The sequence below is a fragment of the Lepisma saccharinum genome, chromosome 22 (assembly GCF_977018435.1).
Source record: "Lepisma saccharinum chromosome 22, izLepSacc3.1, whole genome shotgun sequence".
Lineage (NCBI taxonomy): Eukaryota > Metazoa > Arthropoda > Insecta > Zygentoma > Lepismatidae > Lepisma > Lepisma saccharinum.
Genome location: NC_139250.1, coordinates 22,616,298 through 22,642,103, shown reverse-complemented (window position 1 = coordinate 22,642,103; position 25,806 = coordinate 22,616,298). Strand labels below are relative to the sequence as shown.

Sequence of the window (25,806 nt, the reverse complement as noted above, 5' to 3'; positions counted from 1 at the left end):
TAAAAATGTCTTTGTGAGTCCAAAATTTAATAAAAAATGTTGCCTGAATAGTACAAATAGTGTTATTTTGGTAAAAAAAAATACATAAAATTGTAAAATAATAAGTTAAAAATTGAAAAAATGTTTTTTGTGAGTGCAAAATTTAATAAAAAATGTTGCCTGAATAGTACAAATAGTGTTATTTTGGTAAAAAAATTAACATAAAATTGTAAAATAATAAGTTAAAAATTGAAAAAATGTTTTTTGTGAGTGCAAAATTTAATAAAAAATGTTGCTTGAATAGTACAAATAGTGTTATTTTGGAAAAAAATTAACTTAAAGTTGTAAAATAATAAGTTAAAAGTTGAAAAAATGTCTGCGAGTCCAAAATTTAATAAAAAATGTTGCCTGAATAGTACAAATAGTGTTATTTTGGTAAAAAAATTAACATAAAATTGTAAATAATAAGTTAAAAATTGAAAAAATCTCTTTGTGAGTGCAAAATTTAATAAAAAATGTTGCTTGAATAGTACAAATAGTGTTATTTTGGTAAAAATTAATATAAAGTTGTAAAATAATAAGTTAAAAGTTGAAAAAATGTCTTTGCGAGTCCAAAATTTAATAAAAAATGTTGCCTGAATAGTACAAATAGTGTTATTTTGGTAAAAAAAATTAACTTAAAGTTGTAAAATAATAAGTTAAAAATTGAAAAAATGTTTTTGTGAGTGCAAAATTTAATAAAAAATGTTGCTTGAATAGTACAAATAGTGTTATTTTGGTAAAAAATTAACATAAAATTGTAAAATAATAAGTTAAAAGTTGAAAAAATGTCTTTGCGAGTCCAAAATTTAATAAAAAATGTTGCCTGAATAGTACAAATAGTGTTATTTTGGTAAAAAATTAACTTAAAATTGTAAAATAATAAGTTAAAAATTGAAAAAATGTTTTTTGTGAGTGCAAAATTTAATAAAAATTGTTGCTTGAATAGTACAAATAGTGTTATTTTGGTAAAAATAAGGATAAGCTGTGAAAATGTTTGACATAAAGTCAAAGTTTGGTAAAAAATAAACTTAAAATTAAGTTAAATAACACACAGTAACATACATTTACTACCTAAATCAATAATCAAAGGGTCCTAGGTTCGTTACCCCGTGATAAAAGCAAATGGTGAAAACTGTAGGCCCCGTCCCTAATAGCTCTCCCTTCTTCATAGTACAGATAAAAAAACCCTGCGCTAAAGCGTCCTGTGCCTTGGAGGCAAACCTGAGCGGAATATTAATTGGCGGCGGAAACCGCATAGCTTCAGAGATTTGACCATTGCTGCGCATTCTCAGACATCCTTTGTTGTCTGGTTCAATCCCTCCCCTGCCCTACGGCATTGCATAGCTTTCCCCTGTTCTTGCGTACTGGTTAACCTTGAAAAAACCGGTTCTAAAATCTACCGACGCGTTCTCTGATTGGTGATTCAGATTCCTTCTTTGTTCTGACGTTCTGACGTCATTTGACCTTGACCGCACATCTCCCAAATTCCTTTCTCGTCTACCCTCAGCGCGGAGCGCGGAGTTCACCGTCTTCTGTCTAGCGTGTTGCACCACCGTGTTTCATAATATAATGCAATTATTACATAGTACTAATTAATAATATTACATATCGCGGGTTCGAGTACCGGGACCGTCCCCAATCGTAATTGGACCTGTACCTACACCCATTACCACCGTTCATAGCGGTTCATAAACCATAAACTCTTATTTTCAATATTATAAACATTAATATTATCGATTTATACATTACATACTTTGCAGTAATGAATATAAAAACATATGCATAGCGTTTAGTACCTCTAATTACCTTCTATATACATATTTTTCATAAAATAAATAATTATATATTCATAAAAAGTTATAAACATGCAAATACATAAATGTAAAGTATTCTAAGTACTTGCAAATAAATTAAAACCCGTGCAAATTAGTTCTAAGTACGTGCAAATTAGTTATAAGTACGTGCAAATTAGTTATAAGTACGTGCAAATAAAGGACCACCCACGAAGAAAAGTGTCCTTAGCTCAGTCAGATACTACTGTCGGCTTAGCCGGGAATGAAATGAGAAAAGAAAGGAGAATTCAGCGATAATAGAACGAACTAAGTGATTACGAGACATTTCCTTCTGTAATATGTGTAAATGTCGTTTATAAAAGCAATTGCTAGAATTTTACGTGTCTTGTGGACAAAGGTTTAAGCGCCTTCGATTCGCTGCTAAAAAAAAATTGAAAAAGAAGTGAGAAAGAGTAAGTAATATATTTGTGTAATAGTTCATTGAAAAAAATAGAGTAGGTTTTTAATTTCATGGGATATGAGCTATACCATGTTGTATGTTATCAATATTTGAACTATAAAATTAAAGAGAGAGTGGGAACATTTGCCTATATTTATTATATGCTTTATTAACATATTTAGTGCATTGCAGCTTTCAAAGAAGCAGTTCGCGTTACACCTGAGCGTAAATAAAAAAAATTGCTATGGCCAAAAAGCCAAAAGTTCAAGCAAGTTCTACGCAGTTCATTTGTTCTTTAAATCATTGATCTTGTTCTATCTTAGTTCTTTCTCTTTTTATGTCTTTGTACTTTTTCTTCATTTGAGCGTATATGTACCAGCAAATGGGGAAAAAAAATATTTGCTAGTTAGAATCATAAACACACTAAGTACTTATTAGTCAAATCAGCTAAGTGATATGTTCTGACTATTACTATGCGTTTAATCGCATATTATACAATAACATTAAAATATCAGTAAAAATAAATTATTAAGCAAGAGATGTATTATAAATGTTCCGACGATTGAGATAGCATTCTGTAATCCTGGTCTTGTTAAAAATAAAAAGGAGTTCGTTCTAACGCAGAAATGCAGTGCTAGCACGGGAAGTGAAGAGAAGGGGGGGGGGGGGTTGGATGAGCGTGAGAAAATGCTGGATCATGGGATGTTAGCATGTGCAATGTACGCAACGAGAGGGCAAAAGAGAGTGACAACGGAGTGGCGTGTTAATGAATGTTAGTGGGGTTTTCATGGCACTAGTCGTAGCGGGCTTTGAGTCTAGAAATAGTAATAGTGTCAGTCTTTTGTTTATTCCTGCCGTCGATGAAAGTTACTTCGTAGGAATTCTCATTAACTTTGCGAAGAATAGTTCTTTTATACTTATAAGAGGACGCAAAAGCTTTTGACACACCTGGAGTTGGAGTTGCATCTAGAATCTATACATGTTGTCCTGGTGAGTACTGTATTTGCCTAGAAGTGCGGTCTGCGTACTTTTTCTGTTGTTCGTAACGCTTATGCAGGTTGTCATGTGCTGTCTTACGTATGGAAGTCAGGAGTTCAAGTCTCTGTGCGTTCGTCTGGGAAACATTGTCGGGGTTCGAAGGAAGGACAGCGTCTGCTAAGATCCTTGGGTTGTAGCCAAATAAAGTAAAATACGGGCTCTGGAGTGATCCAGAATGGATTGTAACGTTGTGGCTGAACGCTGCGCTAGCTAAATAGTCACACCATGAAGCCTTCTTTTCTAACACAAAAACTCTCATAACTTTCTTTAAGTAACTAAATGAACTCTCAACTAAACCATTCGTGAAATGTGCACAAGTATCTACATATTTTAGTTTTACACCTGTGATATTAGCTAACTCTCGTAAGAGTAAACTTGAATTGGGTGTTGAACGATCTAAATAGATCGTTTCCGGGATTCCATGAACTAAAAAGACTTTCTCAACTAAAGCTGTTGCTATGTTTTGTGCATCGTGATTAGCCAAAGGAGCTGTAATGACGTATCTAGTACAACTATCAACTACTGATAGGAAATATTTGTATTTGTGCGTTTTAGAAGAGACTAAAGGACCACATACGTCAATATGAATTCGTTGGAAAGGAATTTGGGCTGGTTGAAATGTTTGCAGCGTATGCGGTTTAGAACCTTGTGGTTTCTTTGAAATCTGACAAGGGATGCAATGTCTAACCTTATCGTACACAAATTTCTTCATATTAGGGAAAAAGTAACGCATAAGCATTAAATTATATGTCTTCTGAGCACCTTGGTGACTTCCGTTCATTTTGTGTGCATGAATAAGATCGAAAACTTGATTTCTTAATGCATGGGGAATACAAAGTCTATCCCGATTACCAGTTTTGATTTTATTAGTCCTGTATAAGACTCCATTTTTGAGTACATAAGAATACGAAAGTTTCTCTAGCTTTGGATTACTAGGTTTGTCTTTGTTTTCTAATACGTGAATAATGTCTCTTAAATAAGGGTCTTTACGTTGTTCTGAACTAATATCAAAATCTGCTGCTTGTGCATGAAATACTTGATGAAAGAACAAGTCATCATCATCATCATCATCTTTCTTGTCAAGATTAGTCTTTTCTATAGGGTTGTCTTTGGGAATTACAGGTGACTGAGTGTTTACTGTATCATTGGGATGGACTACTGGATGCTGGGCCATAAGGGAAGCAGATGGGGTAAAAAGTACAGGCGTAGGTGTATTAGGTGTCGTAGTGGTGATGTTCAAATTGATATAAGTTTCTGTTCGTGGACTTAACTGAACTGTGTTTGAAAGGGTAGCTTTTCCCTCATACACATTTACATTCTCAATTTGAGTGAATATGTCATGGGACAGCTGGTGAGTCTTGTACTTTGATCTTAAAATACTATAATCTGGAGTACGTCCTAAATGATAAAGAGTTATTGTGTTGTCTTTCAACGACATTTCGCACCTTTGCGTTCTCAAAAAGTCATTTCCTAAAAGGGGAGGGACATTAGTTGAATCTACTATTCTAAATGGGTGCGAATATTTACGCTTTCCAATTATGATTGGAAGAACTACAATTTCAGACACACTCAGTTTCGATCCGGACACACCTTGGATTGTGGATTGTACCTTGTATGTTTTTCTTTCAGTAGGTAGAAGATGGGAGGGGTAAATTGAGATTTGGGAACCCACGTCAATAAGTAAATCTACCTGTTTCCCTTGTATGCTACTATTAATAGAGGATAGGCCATTTCTCTCAATGATAGGAACTTTATCTAATCTGCTATTATCTTCGATTTCGTTCCTGCAAGTCGAAGACGATTTTAGTTTAAACCACTGTCTCGTTGTGGCTTGTAAAAACATTTATCGCTCTCGTGATTGTAACGACCACAAAACCTGCAGGCTGAGGTATTTGCATCGTCGCGATTAGCCTGATCTCGACGTTGAAACCTCTTGTTACTATTACCTCTGAACTGGCCTCGAGAGTTCGATCGAAAGTTACCTCTGTGATTAGCTCTATTATTATTATTCCTGTAAGAAGAGGAGTTATTATTCCCCTTGTTGAAATCTCTGTTCTGTGCGTTTTGATTAGCCGTTTTCGCAAATTCTAACACATTTGAACAAAAATTAAAAAGAGAACTTGCGTTCATCTGTTCTTCCGAAAAGAGGGATATTTTCGACATTTGTGACGAAAGTTTATTTATTTCATCACCAGAGGCGGCATTTTGAGCGTGTTCCACTCTGGCTACGGCTGGTGTCGCCGCGCAGCGGGCACTATCAGAACTCGGTACATGATACATTCCTTGATACATTGCGTGGGAGTTATTGGGAGCGGGATTGGATTGTAGACTTTGGACTTGATGAGTCGATGGTGGGAGAAAAGGAGATGGATACTGGTTGTATGGTACAAAGTGCTGACTCGGGTTCAATGGATTACTGGGGAGGGGGGAGTAGACCTGTGCATGCGAACAGCTGTGAAGTGGTGACGGGGTGAATGTCTGGGGCAAGTTCGCCTGAGCGATCGCCTGATCTATTTCCAATTTCTCCTCCAACATACGTGAATTAATCAATGACTGCTGGCGTTCGAAATTCTGTAGGTGGGCAATTAATTCTTCTGTTTTGGCGAAATGCTTGTTGGTTAAACAGCCAATGTATTTGGCTCGCAGTCCCGTGATGATGTAAGAGAGCGTTTGTTCTTCAGTGGCGTTCGGGAAGTATTGCTGGACTAATGCCTTTTTAGCAATAACGTAGGTGTGAATGGGTTCGGTTATCATTTGTTTTCTTTGGAGTATTATCTGTACGGGATCTGCTGATAGGTATGATCCCTTAAATAGCGTACTTAGCTCGTCTTTGATATGGGTGTATGTCAAGTCTACAAAATTGGGTCGTTTCTGTATGTCATGAAAATAAGTTAAAGCGGTGTCCGTCAAAAATAAAGGTAACATCTCTTTACGCTTAGCTTCCGACCATCCTGCGGCGTGTGCTACATTTTGAAACTTGAGGAAAAATGAGTCAATGTCCTTAGGGTCATTTCCCACTAAATGGTGCCGGGTATAATGCAGTGGGGATTGGGGTGGCCATGTTAGTGGTGGAAATTTGTACAGCTACGTTACCAGAACTATTAACAGTGTTAGAGGGAGTTGAAACGGGATCTGGGGTACTTGCTAAGGGTTGGGGTCGGTTTCTGTCGGGTGTTGCTAGTCCAAGGACAAATTGAGGGTAATTTCTATTAGCAGACCTTAACCGTATTAGTGGAGGGGAGGGAATTTGGGATAAAGGTCGTGAATTTATTGGATTTGCCGTGATTGCAGTTGCTAACTCTATGATTTGGTCGAGGGAGGAATCTAGGTGTTCGTGCAACGCTATCTGTGACGTATTCATAAACGAAGGTTCGTCGTGCTGACCAAAGAACAAATGAAAGTATGGGTATACAGTTATTTATGTCATGAATATATCGCTGGTTAAATAAGTATAAGCAAGTGTTCTCATTCCTGTGTGAATGATGCTTGAATACATGTTATGCAGAAGAACTAGATTTTGTTGAAAAAGGGTGGGGGCTCGGCATAAAAGAAAAAGAGGGGTTGTTTTCCATAGGGTAATATACAAAATTGTCACTGGGTCTGACGCATCTTAAGCGTACTGTGGGAGTATGAGTTGGAATTACTAAAAACTTACTTTAAAAATGCTCCCAAAGTGGGAGGGAGGGGGGAGAGAATAATTTAATGTAAAGCAATTCGTACAGGAGGGTACTTAATTGCAAAAAAGGGCCTGAAGCACCTCCACCATGTTGTAACCCCGTTTACCTGGGGTTAGAGGTCACAGGGAAGTTTCATTTAAACATTTAGGTAGAGCTTAATAATATCTGTGGCTGAACCTGCTCCGATTAGGAGGGTAGAGATATGGAAAGTTGGTGTAAAGGTTATTCACGCTTGTTCATACCTGGTAGGTGTGTGTGTTGTCTTGTCCTGATGCTCCTTGCAGACCGAATCGTGACAGTTGCCAAGGTTCTATCCAGCGACCCTCAGCTCACCAAACCGAGCAATCCCTTGCGCCTTGTAGCATGCTAGGCAGCGGTAACTCCGTGTTCCATCGTCGTAGTTCAGCAGTGTAATGTGTTGTAAAGTATCGGACTAATTATCCATGTAGCGTCGATGAGTGTCAGAATCCAAAAGAGAGCGAGCTCCGGGACGGAGCTTGCTTTTATCATTCTAGGCGTCGGAAGGTTGTTAAACCTTTCGAACGCGGTAGATCCTGTTTAGATCCACGCGTTTGCCTTTCCAGTTCCTTGTTTTACGGAAGTTACAAGTTAGCGCATTCTTGAGATCGCTCGCTGGTCGGACAAGTCCAGGAAATAAACAAGTGTGAATATTAACATGACGAGGTTTTCTCGGTTTAATAATCTCCATATCTCTACAAGATATATCTCCTATGATTCCTAGATTAATTTGGAATTTATATGCTGATCGAAAATTTTTTGGCTGGTTTCAAAATTCTATCCAGGGGCCTAGATTCACAACCACAGGAATTCCACAAGGAGCTCCACTCAGTCCTATACTATTTAATATATATACACAGTCTCTACACAATAAACAATTGGAGGATTTTGAACTTATTCAGTATGCAGATGATTTCTGTTTTTACAGAATTACTCCACAAGCAACACAGGGATTAATAGACATGACACGTTTAATACATAAACTTCAAGCATGGTTTTATGAAGTAGGTTTATCTTTCAACCTTAATAAATCTCAAGTTATGATTTTTAATTCTCGTAGCCAAAATGTATTTCCTAATAATATTAATCATATTTCTGACATCCCAGTGGTATCTACATGTAAATATTTAGGAATTGATTTCGATCGTAAAAATAATTGGAAACTGCATATAGATTATTTAATAAATAGAGGGAAATCTGTCCTAAACATTCTTCGTGGATTGGCAACTACTAAGTGGGGTAGTCAACCCACAATTATGTTACTATTTTACAGAAACTGCTTTCGTTCCTTATTTGAGTATGCGGCTTTCAGTTACGGTGGTGCGTCCTCAAAACAGTTACAAAAAATTGATTTACTACAACGCAAAGCATTACGAATTTGCTCTGGATTGATGAATTCTAGTCCAAACGTAAGTGTTTATATGGAAAATAGAGAGATGGCTCTATCTCATCGGCGCAAACAATTAACAAATAAATTTCTTTTTCAAACCTGGGAGAATCATAATCACCCATTTAATTTGCTATTTGAAACACAAAAACAGTGGGCAATTATGAATGTTATAGATCCGATCAACCCGAAATTTTATTTTCTTCATCGTTATTGTATGGATCCTGACGCGTACCAAAATTCTTTCACATATCATTCACCTCCAGTATATAAATTAGATTTGCCTCTTTATGCTCAGGCTAACGTCCAATTTTCAGATCATGGTCAGCACGCTCGGTATAGAGAAATATGGCCAGATTTAATTTTCATATATACTGATGGCTCCAAAAAATTTCAGGATGTAGGTTGTGCGTTTTATATTCCTGAAATGAATCAACACCAAATATTTAGGTTACCAGCAGACACTACAATTTTTACAGCAGAATGCTATGCTATTTACCGTGCATTAACTTATTCCATACAAAATAACTATAAAAAAATACTCATTCTAACAGATGCGTTAAGTGTCTTACAGGCACTAACATCATCATATCCTCAACTATGTCGTCAATCTATTTTCATTATATTGATTATACAATTAACTCAACAAGCACAATCCAAAAATATTACTGTTCAGTTTACATATGTCAAAGCACATCACATTAACCAGAGTAATAATGTGGCAGATATGTACGCTAAGAGAGCAAGGGATTTACCTCAAATATCTTTCATCAGACTCCCTTATACAGATCTATTACCTAGAGTTAAAATTAAAATAAAAAATCACTGGAAAATTTGGTGCAAGGAACAATTGACGATGGTAGGTCATACATATAGATGGCTGGCGGAATTTGATGCAAGTCAACCATGGTTCCACAGATGTCCTCTTCCAAGACAGGTTATAGTTTTTATTAATAGATTGCGAACTGGTCATGTACGTACACCAGCACATTTAGCGAAAATAGGTATTCGCGATTAAAATTACCACCTGAGCGCTAGTGTCGCTTCCAATATGGCCGCTCTAAGTAGGACAAATCTTTGTTTACATTCTGCAGTAGTACAAAATAGCAGCGTGTTGTCATGACTGGTATGGTAGAAAACGTTTAAATTACGCATTCTTTTTAAATATTGCAAATGCGATGTGAATTCCAGGTACTCTAACAAACGTGAAGCTGTACTGAGAATGAAGGATTTAATTATGATAGGCAAAAATAACACGGAAAATGCAGACGAAACTATGTATACGCACTGGTTGTCCAAAGCAGTGCTGTATCATCTGCACGTCATGTTGTAACTGGGGTTCTCAGAAATTATTTGAAAATAAAGGAATTGAAATTGACCTGTACTTGAAAAGCTGGGACAGGAGAAAATTGCGAACATATCGTTGCAGTTCTTTCTCGAAAGAGAAAGACTGGTTTAATAATAATATTCACGATTTCATGACCAGGCTATACTCACTGAAAAAGGACATCGTACTGAATGAAACATGAAAATTAGCATGTCCACTTTTTTTTCTGGTTACATTCTCAAACTATTTTCATCTCTCTTAATCGACTTGCATCTGTTCCAAATTTCACACATACGTAATACCGGTAATACATGGACGCATTGGGTAAGACGCTTCATGATTTTTCGGGAAAAAAAGCTATATTTATAAAGTACAATTTAAAACTTTACTTTCATGAAAAATATATATATATATATATATATATATATATATATATATATAGAAAAAATAATGTAAGCAGACTCGTGCATTCTTCGTAAATTCCTTGCCGAATTACAGTGTTATATCCCTCATACCAATCTTCTGTCAATTACGTTTTCCTTGATTTATTAACAAATTTCATTTTGTTGATTCCACGGGGTGGAAACACATGAAAACTTTTAATTTGTTCTGACCCATAAAACGATTTAGAGAGGAGGAAAAAACTGAACAGTAGACCTTACTCTCTCGCAGATTCCCAATCGTTCCCAATGCTTTAAACGACTTCAACACAACGTATCCTACTTAGAGTAATTCCTGAAAATCCCACCAGATGGCACATCGGTTAATTTTAATCGCGAATTATACATCAACAAAATTGTGCATGTGGTAAAGATAATCGAGATGCCCAACATTTATTTTTGGAATGTGATCAATTCTCTCACCAACGAAATATATTATATAAAAATCTGATAAGATTAAAAATTCCATTTCCTATATCTTTACTTTGTCTTTTATCTGATTTATCAATACCAATTATTTGGATTTTATATGGATACGCTCGAAAATGTCAAATTGAATTATAAACAGAACATAGAATGTAAAAGCGTAAAAATTGAAGATTGTTTAGTGTCATCTGTTGTGTATTGTAAGGAAAAGTTGTGTAACAGAAATCCCATACCAGGCTGTCCCATAGTATAAATACAGAAACATTGGCCAAAGTCGACAGTGTTTTGTCTGACAGGGTCAGAAGAAGAAGAAGAAGATGTACGTTTCTCCAACAGGTTTTTGATGCAACCAAAAAGTTCTTCGACTTTGGAACTCGGGAGAGAATTTTTAATTTTTAACATCTTAGAGCAACAAAACACAATTAGGTAAACGCCTCTCTCAAATCTATTTACAGCATAATTAGAAGAAAAGCAATGCTTCTAACCTGCATCTTCACGTAGAATATCAGCGATATAATTTTTATGTCTAACCATGTAAAACTACTTTAATGCACAATAACATAACATATAAAACTGTATTTACCGTTGGTATTTATATTTTTAAAAAGACACATCTTGACACGGCACATATCTTGAACCAAGGACGTCGGAACTTATTGAAGAGTGGGGGTTCCAATTTACCAACCGATTCTGACAATCTCTTTTCCCCCCATGTATATAAATATATATATGGAGTGGGGAGTGTACATATGTATACAAGGTAACAGTTCGATATAGGGAAAACACATTTCTTCAATTATTAAATGTTAAGTATCCCTGAAACGGCTGGAATTTCTTTATTTTCTTCTTCTTCACATTGGTACTGACGTATTCTGCATTCCTAAGGATTCTGGAAGGTACCATTTCACGAACCATGCACAGATAGCCCCATGAACCATTCATAAATAGCCCCACGAAAAGTTTCCGGTAAGGTTAGGTTAGGTAGGGTCACGTATAGGTTACAATAGTTAAAAATTGGTTTCGAAAAAATATGCATAGCCCCACACACCATTCTTGCATAACCCCACGAACCATTGACACACAGCCCCACAAACCAATTGCGGAAACGTACCTTCTTTAGTTACAAAAACACGTGTTTGGAAACACTGACCGGGATTACATCATCACACACAGGCTACATCCACCTGGAAGTAAATGGATGCAAGAGCTTTCATGCATCGGTCACACATTTATATCGAAAAATAGATGATTTACCAGCAAAATTCAATGAACCATACGAGAAAACACTTCCCCGAACTTCCACAATTATAAATAAACGGTAACAGTTTCATGCATCGGAGACACATTTCTTCAATTTTACACAAGAAACTACTTACGGAAATGAGTTTCTCCAAGGTTTATAACCTCCGTCGATATATATTCTTCCTAAAACTTCATCCTACAATGCAGCAGAACAATAAATAATCACTTTTCATGTAATAATATTGCGCATTTTGTGAAAATCGACAACATCATGCCGTTGTTTCCAAGATGTACCTGCAGATGGCTCTAGCGTCGGAAGTCACGCGATCTCGCTAGTGGAATCAGGGTTTCCAAACGCGCAATTTTTTTTTCGAGTTTTGAAACGCGAGTTTTTTTCTTTCTTCGAGAAACGGGCAGTTTTTTGTCGAGAAAGGTAAATGGTTTTTCGATGAATTTAGGGGTGAAATGGGTGCTAATGGAACTTAACCTAACAGGCCTAACCTAACCTCATGTGAATGGTTCGTGGGGCTACCCGTGGATGGTTTTTGGGGCTAACGTCAGTGGTTTGTGGGGCTACCCGTGGATGGTTTTTGGGGCTAACGTCAATGGTTTGTGGGGCTACCCGTGGATGGTTTTTGGCGCTAACGTCAATGGTTTGTGGGGCTACCCGTGGATGTTTTTTGGGGCTAACGTCAATGGTTTGTGGGGCTACCCGTGGATGGTTTTTGGGGCTAACGAACAATGTTTCATCGAAATGTACAATTTCCAGACGTGATCCCCGGTTTTTTACAACTTTCATGCACAACAGAGTTGGAAACATTGATATTCGAAAACAAAAGAAGCGTTACAATTCGCAAAGCAAGCGATATCGCACCGTGACGTGCTTTCCGTAGCATTAAGGAAAATGGTTTATTTTAGCAGAAAAAGTGTTTGTTTTCGTGCAAAAAGCATATTGGCACCTTCCACTGTTTCGCAATACATAATTGGTAAGTACAAAACACGAGAAAGAAAAATTATCCGATTTAAATGTGTCTCCGATGCATGAAACTGTTAATTAAATAAACTGCATTCGGTAAGTAATTTCTCCTGTAAAATTGAATAAATATGTTTTGCGGATATGAAAATTTGGTAAGAATTTACAATATAGAGAAATTCTCCAATTTCGTTAATTTTCGGTATACTAACTAATTTTCGCCTCCTAATAATGAATCTGTTGTAAAAAACCGGGGGTCACGTCTGGAAATTGTACATTTTGATGAAAAAATGTTTGTTAGTGCCAAAAACCATCCACAGGTAGCCCCACAAACCATTGACATTAGCCCCAAACACCATCCACGGGTAACCCCAAAAACCATTCACACGAGGTTAGGTTAGGCCTGTTAGGTTAGTTTCCATTAGCACTCATTTCACCTCTAAATTCATCGAAAAAATAGGGATCGTACTAGAATTGAACATCATAAATCATTTTCTTGTAAAACAACGGCGTGGTTGGACACAATGACAGGAGATTACATTTTTGTTCGTAAAACTACGCATATACACCTATATATAAAAAAAATTCAATCTGCTTTTTTTCAAATTTTCAGACATGACCCCCGTTTTTTTTTTCAACAGATTCGTGATTAGGAGATCAAAATTAGTTAGTATACCGAAAATTAACAAAATTGGAGACTTTCTCTACAGGGTGGAAAATAACCTTTTGCTAGGGGTCTGCAGGAAAAAGTAACAACAATTAAGAAATTATGGTAATACCAAATGTTTACTACGACAATTGTGGTTACAAAAACAAAATTAAAAGTTAGTTCACGACAAAGCACCTTGCTTCAAGGCAAATGCTACCCAAGACCTTCTTCGGTGAAGTGGCATTGACTACTTATGCAGTTCTGAATGGCCGGGTGCATCACCGGACCTGAATGCAGCGGAGCACTTTGGGGCTATTCTGAAGGACGCAGTTGAGTCCTTGATGATAGTGGAACGCGGACGGGACCGCTATTCCCGGGCAACACTCCTTGCACATCTGGAACAAGTCCTCCGTGACATGGAATGCAATACAGACTTGTTTGCGAATCTTCTGAGCTCCTACCCTGATCGTCTTCGTGCTGTGAGAGAAGCAAACGGCGGACATACTAACTTTTAATTTTGTTTTTGTAACCACAATTGTCGTAGTAAACATTTGGTATTACCATAATTGTTGTTACTTTTTACTGTGGACCCCTAGCAAAAGGTTATTTCCCACCCTGTATAATGTAAATTCGCTCCGAAAATTTTACGCATGCCTTTAACTGGGAGTCTGTAGAAAAAGCCGGAGCGTAAGGGGGGGGGTGGTCAATGTTAGCAGTTGGGGGCGGTAGGTCAATTACCCCAGGGTAATAAACCCACTAAAATAGTGAAGAATAAATTCAACTGGATCTTTGACACCGTGCAATTTCACCACGCATCCTGTGCACGTCATCTTCTCACAAGTTCGTATTCAGAAATGATGCACAGTTACATACATTCATTTACGTTACACTACTGTTACACAGTAGGAAAACAGCATGTTTGGAAACACTGACCGGTAGTTACGTCATCAAGCACATGCAAAATTTTGTTCACGTAGTAGGAGGACATCAATGGAACAGGTTTCGTGCATCGGAGAGACATTAATGTTCAAAAAATATATGATTTTCCGTGAAAATTCATTCAGCGAGGCGAAAAAACACTTCCCAGACCTTCATAGAATATACAGAAACTCTTTTCGGTAAGTACTTTCTCCTGTAAAATTGAAGAAATGCATTTCGGGGAAACTTGAATTTTACCCTTCAATTTTACAGGAGAAAGTACTTACGGAACTGAGTTTCAGTAGACTTTTGACATGTCGTGGAAGTGTTTTCTCCCTTCATTCAATTTATTCGGGCGGTAAATCATATATTTTTCGACATTAATGTTTCTCCGATGCACAAAAGCTCTTGCCTCCATTACCTTCGTCTACATGAACCAAATGTTCCGTGCGTTTGATGATGTAACCCCCGGTTAGTGTTTCCAACCATGCCATTGTTTTGCCAGAACACGACAATTTTAACTATGTTTGCCTAACCTAACCTTGCCGTGCTTGGTTCGTGAGGCTATTTATGAATGGTTTGTGGTGCTATCCGTGCATGGTTCGTGGGGCTATCCGTAAATGGTGTGTGGAGCTACGTGTGAATGGTTCGTGGGGTTTTCTAACCCGGAAAGAATACAAAATCAGTAACACGAAAGTAGGAATTTTTCAGTGAAGAGTTGGACACACTGCATATGCACTGTAGATAGACAACAGTCCTGTCTAGTTGGCTGCACTTTTTGACACTCTGTGCAGTGCAGGTGTATCCAGTGTCAGGTTGGTGCAAGCATATAACGGAAAGTGGTGTTGAAGTTCAGAATGTTCAACAAATGCCTGCCTGCTGCTTTAACCTTTTGGCGCCCAAGGCCATTTTCACATGTAAGCCTCTCGGTACCAAGCCGATTTTGAGCAAAATGCAGAGTTTCAATTAAATGAGTGTAGATCGGAGACTAATTGTGCTAGAGAGATGAGTGATATACCGTTGTACGCGGAATGAACCAGAGATTCAGACTATGTAAAATTTATGCAAATTCGGCGTATATGTGGCGGGGGGATGGGGCTAACTCTCAAAGTGCCAAAATTTCGGAAAAAAAAAAATTGGTTCCCCCACCCTCCCCCCAAGAAAAAAGTACATGACAGTGTTGACATGCACATGGAAATGATCGCTGACATGTAAGGAACACAAAAATATTTGCATTATTATCATATGACCAATGTAACTTGAGTTGTACTCCCAAAAGGAATGGTCGGCATGCCACTGATTCAAGCTTCAAAATGCAGCGGTACCTTAAAATGACTTTAGCTCAGAGACTATTTGCTCTGGAGATATGAACGATATAACGTTGTACGCAGAATGAATCACAGATTCACGATATATAAATTATGCACATTCGGTGTATATATGGAGGGGGAAAGGGGGGAAATCCCCTGAAAATATGGGGTTTCATCCCCCCCCCCCCGAAAAAAAGGATATGAAAAGTTCAAAATGCACATAGAAATTATCGCTGGAATGTAAGAAACAAAAATATTTGCATCATTGTCGTATGACCAATGTAACTTGAGTTGTACCCCCAAAAGGAATGGTCGGCACGCTACTGATTCAAGCTTCAAAATGCAGTGGTACCTTGAAATGACTATAGCTCAGAAACTAAATGCCCTAGAGATATGAAAGATATACCGTTGTACGCAGAATGAATCACAGATTCAGACGATATATAATTTATGCACATTCGGCGTACTTATGGAGGGGAAAGGGGAGAAATCCCCTCAAAAATACTTTTCTTTAAAAAAATGGTGTTTCCCCCGCCCCCCGAAAAAAAGGTCAAAATGCAAAATTTATGCAAATTTGGCGTATATATGGAGGGAGAAGGGAGAAAACCCCCAAAAATTAATTTAAAAAAATGTCACTTCACCCAAAAAATGTCCTCGCACTTGGGCACTAAACAACACACACCTACGCACAACATTCACGGACGAAAAGCTAGAACGCAGTGAAAAATGAGCGGCGATTCTTGCAGCTGCTTGAAATTCTATTTTTAGACAATGCAGGGTAACCCCTGTTGCAACTTGTGGACACTTGTGCTAAAAAATTCAGCATGCTTCAAAATTCCATTCTCACAACGCAGATTCAACAACCAGTCTTCCCCCTCCCCCACCCCACACCCCCTGCATGCACCCTCACGAAAAACTTTCATTTTGACATCGGATACTGATAAACAAGTTTCCTTCGAATGCAGTTAACAGACGGGAGTGAAAAGCATTGATTTAGAACAACAAAGCCTGTCTTCCTTTATCGGCAAAAATTTGACGTTGAAAAGAGCCGCAAAAAGAAGTACCTTTTCCTGCCTTTTCCCCTCCATTTTCATGAAGACAAAAAAAAAATGCAAAAAACATTTCTGTTAACCTTCATGGGGGCGCGCCTTTTTTTAAACACTAGTGGGCGCGGGGTGGTAATCTACCGCTACCTCGTTTTCACGTATTTTACCGGTTATATCTCACCATAAACCTTTGTAATCGGGGATATTTTTAATAGAATCGTGAACACACATATTTAACCATGAAAACATTTATTAAAACTTGATCAATATATAAAATAAAGTGCAATATTCATTGAGGTTTTTAAACTCTCTCACAGCACACAATTTATTTTATCTTACAGCAGGAACTAAAATTATCACTCAGTCTTTTAAGTATTTAGGTAACAAAAGTATTCAACATTGAAAGAAAGTAGTTATTCGTCTCACTAATTTAATCAAGTAACATAATGTTGTACTAGGTATATCAAAATAGGAAGGCATTCATTACACAATCAATAATAGATGCATATCTCCATGAATTATAAAAAAGAAACAAAAAACAGTCAAATGAAAGTAGCGTTATTATAATTTTGTACTAAGTACATCAAAATAAGTAAAATATTGCACTATTCATCATCTGATTTGGATGAATCATTACTGAGGCAATTAACACATGTTGGTACTGAATGTGATTTACATACACTTTTGTTACAATTACTACAACGTAATTTAGTTATGTTGTTCTTTTTTGAACCGCAAATATAACAGAAACTTCGTCTGTTTGGATTCACAACCTCAATGCTGGTAGTTCCTTGTTCTCGATACTGGGTTAGAAAAATTTCCAGATCTTTGGGAAGTGTATTCACATTTGCTCGTTGCCTCAGGTTTTCTTCCATCAGTTCCAGTGCCAACTCAAAAATATACTGCCGCCGTCTAAAGGATTTCAATGGATTATTCATTTCATATATCCTCATGGAATTTATCCCAGCAATATCGAGGTCTCGGAAGAAAATTACCATTGGCCACCTTTGTGTTCTTTTGGATGTCGTAATCCGTGAACACATCAGATCAACGGTGTCGACCCCCTCCTTTTGTGGCGTTATAATTCATTATCTGCACTGGCTTGCCTGTTTCCTCATCTATTTCATGTCGATCGTGCAATGTTGACAAAACCAAAACTAACTTCTTTTTGGTAGCATACGAGATCAAAGTTGCGACGTCGTTACACCCAAATAAATGATGGCCAGGGACGAGGTTGGGATTTTGTTTCACAAATTCGGGCGGAAGTTCAGCTTTATTGCTTCTCAAAGTCCCAAGGAAAGTCAAGCCAACCGATAACAGATGTTCAGCCAAGGGGTAACTACTAAACCAGTTATCTGTAGTAACGTTACGACTACTTTTTTTCAATGGATCACACAAATTGGTCACTATATCAAATGGCTTGTTGGAGGTTGAGCTGTAGGGGCCAGGTCTCTGGGTTCTACAATAAATCATCATATTATAAGTATAATATGTCTGAGAATCACATACACAATATATTTTCAATCCATACTTTGAGGGCTTATTCGGCATGTACTGTATAAAACTACATCGACCACGAAAAGCCACCAGCATTTCGTCGATGGTTACACTTTCACCAACATTGTAGGCTCTTTGACAATTTGCTACAAAGGCTGTCTGAAAGTCACGTATAGGAGCTAATTTATCGGTAGCAGATCGCACTTGACGAGAATGTATGTCGTCAAAACGAAGAGATCTTAGCAACATTCGAAACCTGCGTTCACTAAAATTAGCCCGCAAAATAATCAAACCAGTCCCATTTTTGTGAAAAACTCAGAAATATCTGCGCGGTTTCCACGTTTGAGTGCCATCAAGAACAGAGCTCCAAAAACTGCTTTTATTTCTGCTCTTGAGGTGGGCCTGTAATCCCTGTCCCGAAAGTTGGTGCTAGACAGATTTTGCCTTTCAGTCTTTTGTTCAGCAATGTGTATATAAGTGTATTTGACAATGTCATCGATCATTTGTGGAGAAATTAGTGTCGGAAAACATTTGAGCCTTGTTTGATATTTTCTAGCTTCCCCTTTGGGACCCGGAAGAGTTTTTATAATGTTTGCAGACTTAGTTTTAGTGGTTTGTGTGAGAGGTTTGTTTGCCCAAATCGTATCACCATTCTTTCCGATGTAAAATCTCAAACCTGGACTTTCGTCGTCTTCTTCTCCCTCCTCAAGACTCTGGTTGTCGTCTTCCATTGCCTCTTCTAACTCTTCCTCGGTGTCACTGTTGTGGGTACCATATTCAACAAATTGGGGTTCGTAATCAACATCATCAGGGAAGTCCACTTCCTCCTCCTGAACTCCATTAGCTTGATCTTCCTCGTCCAGTTCGAGGAGGATTCTTCGAACATCTTCAGGGTTTGTGAAGCGTGCCCTGAAAAAGTGGAAAAAATAAACACACTTTTTCTAATATGGGAAAAAACATAATTTTACCTACTGTAAGTATATTTGGTATGAAAGGTACTACCTACAATAATTATTGGGTAGGTAGGTCCTAACTATTATACTGTCATTATTTTGTTATAATGAATAATTGGTAATGCTTGGGAGAGAGTCATATAATAAATGAATAATAAAGAAGATGAAAATTATGAGAGAAAAACATGAAATTGACGATAGAACGAATGTAATTTTGGTAAAAAACTCTTGGTGATAGCACATAATAATTGTGATCCTGTTGGGCCCTAGTATGGTGCAAAGCACTGTAAAACTATAGTTTATTATTGCTTATACTCGTACATGCAATAAAACAAGAAAAAAAGCGAAATTGAATACTCACATTTTTTTCGAAAGGTCGGAGAAATTGTCCCAGTACCGGGCGTACGGCAGTAGATTACCGACTACCTCACCCTTCCACCTTTTGATGATGACTGGCACGCGCGATATGCCGATCCGACAAGTGACTTCAGTGCCATATTGCGTAATATAGAGTAAATAGAGAATACAAATACCTCTCGTGCTTCGGGACACTGGTAGGCTGTAGATATTCCTGTTTTTGTGCCGTGGGCGGTAAACTACCGCCTACGCGCCCGCATGAAGGTTAAAAACATGTGTTAGGAACAATATAAAAAAATAAAATCGAAATTCTAGCCAAAAATAGAAAAGTTATAACGTAAAACCTACAACCTTGACACAGCGTCTCGATCGAGATGCTTGGGACAGTGAGAGTTACATTTGGGTATCTCGTACGAGACGCTTGGGCGGCAAAAGGTCAAACGGTCATTTGATTAGTTATCATGCACCACGTTACCATACACCAAACATACACCAGTCCGGAAGGTAGTGCAGACGGTGCAGACACCAAATACACTACTTGACTCCAAATCAACAAACTAGACGACTCAGTGTTGCACCATGCAACCAACTAGACGCTTCGGGGCAAACAGTCAAATAGAGTCAAAAAGTGTGGTATGACTTAAGATGACTGGACCCCTCTCCGATTTTCTTCATATATGGCATACTTACTAATTGAGGTCTGCTAATGACGAATCTGAAGTTAAAATTTGTCGGAAACATCTAGAAATTGCAAAATAATTGTGAACCATTGACGATATCCCCACGAACCATTGACGTGTGGTTAGGTTAGTTTCGGTTAGTTTAGGCAAACATAGTTAACATTTGGTCTCGTGGTAGTATCAGGAATATATATATTTCCTTGTGAAATAAAATATTTCGCGAATATTGATGGTTTCCATTCCCCAAAAACTAACGCCTTATTTTTGCTTATTTTGCAATTTCTGACAACTTTTAACTTCAGATTTTGTAAGGAGGCCTCAATTGGTGAGTATGCCAAATATGAAGAAAATCGGAGAGGGGTCCGGTCATCTTAAGTCATTCCAAAAGTGCAGCCAACTAGACGGGGCTAACGCTAGTCAAGATTTGCCTGCCCTATTGTGTGTAACACAAGCGAAAGAGGAACGAACAATAATTACTCAATATGTGGAAAATTGAAGCTATTTTCGTAACAAAAGTGAAATCCCACCTTAAAGAATGTTTTGAAATGCATAATAGGTAAGTACGAATGTAAAAAATGACTAAATGAACGAGTGAAATGTGTTTTCCCTATATCAAACTGGTACCATTACATCATTCGACACACACACACACACATATATATATATATGTATATATATATATATATATATATATATATATAATTATAATTATTAATACATAATATATTGTAATTTATTTTTATATAGCTAATTATTAGGTATGCGTTTCTGACAAACAACAATAAATAAATTAACCCACTATTCGATGCTCTGTTGATTTTTATTAATGTCATTTATTTGAGTTAAAGGTAGAGATCAGGGGTGGATAAAAAAATCTCTCCTTGCGCAGGTACTATAACTGTGTCAAGAAACTTCTTCCGCTCCTAAGACATCTTACTTCTTTTCATCATGCCGACCCGACCTCCGTGGCGTAGTGGTTATTGCAGTACGTTACAAAGCCTGAGGTAACGTGCTCGAATCCCGGCCTGGGCATAGGTGTTATTTGTGAATGTCTTTTCATCGTGCCATCACTAATTCTCATCTTTGCGATTAGCCAAAAGTGGAAAAAAGCGAAGTAAAATAAACTAAATCAATTCTTTTTATCACAAAGTGTGTGAAGACCTCAACTGTCCTATTAAAGAAAACTGAAAAATTTAGGTAAATATTGTCTGTGGTAGTGTTATAAAAAATTAATAAAGTGGCAAAAATTAGATTCAAAGTCAACATTATAAACAGGGTCTCAATGGAAGCTGAATCTATGGGGTAGATTTTCGTAACGAACAGTTACAGGAGTAACACTGTGGTGTTTCTCCACAAAATCGAAATGCTGAGCATATAAAGATTTTAATACTATAAGCGTAAATTGATGAAAATGTATGCACTCAAAAATCCATCGTCGTCATGAATGTGCCATGATAACGATATAAAAATATGAAATTTATCACTTCAAACTCTGTGTATTTTCAACTATGTCTGGCAGAACTTCCTCTGTAGTATGCATTATTCCCAGTCACATTTCGCTTTCATAGGTCATCTACATTATCCACACAAAATAATATATAATATTGTTTTAGCTGTCAAACACATTGCTTAGTGTGAAAAAATCAATTGCACCAGAAGGTGGTGTTTTTCATCCCTCTCAACTTCACAAGTCTTCACAAATCAATAACTCTTCAGTCAGATGTTTCAGATTTGAAATAAAATTTTCATGAGAATCATATGGAACCCCCCTCAACTGAGATCTAAAACAAAATCAGTCTCTCGAAGTAAAATTAGTTGACCGGTGAACATAAATTACGATACTACTAAAACTAAGCGATCAGTCAGCCACGTTTAGACACGACGTTCAAAACTAACAGGAGAATTTAAAAAAAAAAAAAAAGGAAAAAAAAGACATCCGCTCTTCTCTTCTCACGTCACAAGTGCTTGGTGTGTTGTCTTTAGTATTAAAAAAAAAAAATAATGACAATATTTTTTCATATCTGAATTTTCTGTTTCTCATTACTATAGGTTGGAATATAAACAAAAAAATATACACTTAAGTTTGCAGCACTAAAAACAGAGCAGGAAGAAAGAATGATATATTGAGACGGTACTTCATCTCGTCCTTATCTGTCCTTCAACACAGAAAACATCAATAAAATGCAAGGAGAGAAGTAACTTACCAGTCTAGTCTATTGCTTCTATATCAGGGGACTGACTTCAGTGCAGTGAAAGAGTACAGTGATCTTCCGACGTGACTTTTCCTGTACTCTCGACCATTCAAAATACAGCTGTTCTCTGGACAATAAGTGTACCAGCCAGGTTGGTGCAACCACGGGGGTGGGCAGGTGGGCATTGCCCCCCAACCTTGGTCAGAAATCAGTTCTAGGGGGCAAATATTGAAGGCCAAATGTACCTGCAGAGGGCAATCACCGCCTACAACTTCAAATTTTATGCAAATAAAAATACTTTTCATAAGATTTTCTTTGTCTTAGCAAGTTTAGACCCATTGCTAGGTGCCGAACGATCTAAATGAAAATAAGTTGTAAAATTGATTGATTGATTTCTGGTTTTAAGTTCACTTTACACACAGAATGGATAATCGGGACTGGACCTACAGTTTAAAGTGGGATCCGAACCACTGTGCCATGTGCTTCCACCGGATATCGAACCCAGTACCCCTTGATCACAAGGCGACGATATTACCATTACACCATTCGCGGAGGCACAAAAGTTGTAAAAGAGAGAATGCATTGGCATCCCGTGAAATTATTTGCACCCTATTAAATCAATATTGATTTCAGCCTGCAAAAAAATTGGATTCAAAAATGTTCTTCTCTGTAATGCATTGTAAATTACCAGACAGAGAAATAAGACTTGCCTTAATTGATTTTGTTTTAAGTGTATGAACAATTGTTTGGTAGAGAGGGAGCGTGCACATTTGGGAAATAATTTATGTCATTTTTGCTGTTGGTTTATTGTGAGATGGATGAATTGGTTGTGTAATGTATTTAAATAATATATGTTGTATATACATGCATTAAAGAAACTTCCACGTCGCTCTATGTTGAATAATGTGAAACATATATCGTGCATCGAAGTTATACATGTTAATGTAAAAAAGAATTATATTTGGAATGCATTTATCAAGCATTTTCTGTCTTTCGAAAATATACTGCTGGACAAAAAAAACCGGACACTTGCATTTTTTGTGATAACGCAATGGGTCGATAAAAGCTCTGGTACAAGGGCTAACTAAATGTTGCAGAAACTGAATTAAGTACAAATGCATAAACAAAGTCCGAGCCTATGAATGGTGCATATGGTACTACATGATCTGCCGAACATTCTGTAATATACCTGCGAGCTGTTATTGCAATTCAGATGTCAAATATTAAAGTGTCCGGTTTTCATTGTCCAGCAGTATAGTTTGTGTGCTTGTTTTCCATCATTAATGTGAAATTGAACATGTTTAAAAAATAATTCAAATTGTTTGTTCGAACATAAATGCTATAGCACCAAATTCTACCCTCTTTCTGCATAATTTACAAGGGTAATATCGTCTTTCATACTACTACTACTACTAATAATAATAATGTTGGTCCCAAGTTCGAATCCCAGCTTGGGCATGGATGTTTCATCATATCATCACTCATCCCCAAATTTGCCAAAAGTGGCACAATAAGTGAAGTAAAATAAAACAAATCAATAATAACAATATAATAATAATAATAATTATTATTATTATTTGTATGTTTATCCTGGTACTTGCCATCATATCATCACTCATCCCCAAATTTGCCAAAAGTGGCACAATAAGTGAAGTAAAATAAAACAAATCAATAATAACAATATAATAATAATAATAATTATTATTATTATTTGTATGTTTATCCTGGTACTTGCCCCCCCCCCCAGACACAAATTTGTGGTTGCGCCTCTGGTACCAGCTGACCAAAATGGAATGGGGGAAGGGACTGGAATTTCCAAGAATATGCTATGTACTATGTCTGAGGCGGGCACTCTTTCTTGCACGGCCAATGACTGCGGGGTTCCTAATGAGGGATTATTTCCACAAAGACTTAAGAAGCGGTCAGGATATGGATCTTGATCCGAAACCGCTCTGCTCCTGAAGAGTCCTTGGCTACTGTGTTGGTGAAGTGAATGTGGTTTCCTGACCTACGTAGTCTCTTGCTTCAGCTTGGAATGTTGGTTTATGTGAAGAAACTGAACACGATTAAAAATCATAAAAAAAAAGGTTATAATATTCACTTTCTCATTGCTGTATGTTTCAAAATAGACTAACCCCTTCCCTCTGAAGCTAGTTGAGGAGGTGTCGTGAGCGTCTTCCGCCGAGAGCCTAATTTTATTTTTCTCATATTTTGAAAAATAATTTGCACAGTTGGAATGAAATGCCAACTTCCCGGAGCTGTGGTGCTCTAGTCTGACTGCCACACAGGAGACCCAAGTTCGATTCCGAGGGTGGGAATTTTTCTGGCCTTGTTTCCGCATAAAGCAGCTCCGGTTCTTGCCCAACCTCAAATCAACGGGTACCTAGGGACAACCCTGCAGGGGTGGGGGTTGTAAAGCCAACCGGAACATGGTGCTGATCACAACACCTCCAACATGGCAGAGATCCTCTAAATGTGCCTACGTGGCACGTGCAAAACTAGAGTAGTTTTGTATGTGTGTTTTGAAAATCTAGTACATTAAATTTTGTGTTCAGTAATATATACGTATTTGTATTCTGGTTTCCAGTACATCATGTATAATTTGGTTAAATGGCCGCTCAACTGGTCACGGAGCAACTAGTGGTGTACTTTGGCTGCTTGTTGCAGTGGTTCTCAACCTTTGTGAGACCACAGAGCAGTAAATGTATTTCTTACAAGTCGATCCCCTGATCCCAACAATTTCACTCATAAATACATTTCTGATCTTAAAAGTTTATATGGAAATTAATATGCAACCTTAATTAATATTAATATATCAAGTTTGGCATAATCATAGTTCAAATATGTATAGACTTCTCGTCAAATATAAAATTAGTTTTAAATTTGTCATCAACCTCTGGGTGCAACGGAACTTTTGCAAATAAGACTGGCCACAAATGGCAAAAATGAAAGCCTTATAGACTTTTTGGACCTACAGTTTGATATGAGATCCGGAGCCCTCTGCCTCCACTGAGGATTGAACCACAGACCCCTTCTTATTACAAGGCAACAGCATTACTTTATTCCACTCCAGAGGCTCATTCATTATTATAAAAGGAACATTCTATCAAAAAGCAGGCCTTTTCCATCAACAGTACTTGCAATTTGTTCTCTGTGATTTACAGGCTAAATGAAATCTTAATCTCTGATGAAGTAGCTAACAATCTTATTAATAGAGAATATTCAGACCGAAGCAACACATGACAGTGTGGGGGAGGGGTCACATTGAAGTGACAAGTGACATGAAGTGACACGTGGCTTTTTTGGCTGGGTTTTTTTTTTTCGGCTTTTTCCCCCAAAGTGTTTCAAATCAATGAAAATACATTACTTAGCTGCATATATCTTATTTCACAGCTTTCATTTATATCTCTACTGTAAAAAGAT

At 37.3% G+C, this 25,806-nt stretch overlaps 1 protein-coding gene across 1 annotated transcript in view; it reads left to right on the top strand.

Annotated features, from left to right (window-relative positions):
- The window catches only part of LOC146005044 (uncharacterized), a 72,675-nt gene that overhangs the window by 19,772 nt on the left and 27,097 nt on the right, over positions 1-25,806 (top strand). The window contains exon 2 of the mRNA XM_083144190.1: positions 10,884-10,992. The gene's annotated coding sequence lies outside the window, so the exon portion shown is untranslated. The remainder of the gene's footprint in view (positions 1-10,883; positions 10,993-25,806) is intronic.